Here is a 554-nt window from a genome sequence, read left to right as displayed (position 1 = left end):
AGGGATACCTACAGGCTTGATTACAAGTGAGGCTTACTATCACAACACAAATTTATTGCTTAAAAAAAGAAAGCAGGGAGCCAACTAGAAACTGAACCAAATATAAGCCCTTGAAGGGCAAATGTAAATTGGATAAGCTTTGCTATTACAAGAGCAAGAAGAAAAAAATTCAGATGCAAGAATGAGAAGCACATTGCATCCACTCTAAGTTGCTGTTAAAGAAAAAGAATGATATACTATGAAAATACTTAATACAGATTATAGAGATTTGTTCAAAGAGGATTACCTAGAGTAGGTAGTACTCAGTTAATTTTTTAAAAATGTGAACAGGCTACCTAGATAAGAAAAAGGTGTAGGGGTCCCAAATTTAGGAGGGTGCAGGCGGGTCTGAGGGCCCCCCCCCCCACCCCCATGCACTAATTTTGTGCACCGGGCCTCTAGTCCTATCTAATAAAAGAGAAACATGGTAATTAGCTGTACCTCCGCTACCCTTCCCACTGGCTAATCAGGGCGATATGCAAATTAACTGCCAACCAAGATGGCGGCCGGCAGAC

Source organism: Myotis davidii, unplaced genomic scaffold (genome assembly GCF_000327345.1).
Source record: "Myotis davidii unplaced genomic scaffold, ASM32734v1 scaffold438, whole genome shotgun sequence".
In the NCBI taxonomy this organism is placed as follows: domain Eukaryota; kingdom Metazoa; phylum Chordata; class Mammalia; order Chiroptera; family Vespertilionidae; genus Myotis; species Myotis davidii.
Note: the sequence above shows the minus strand (reverse complement) of the source record.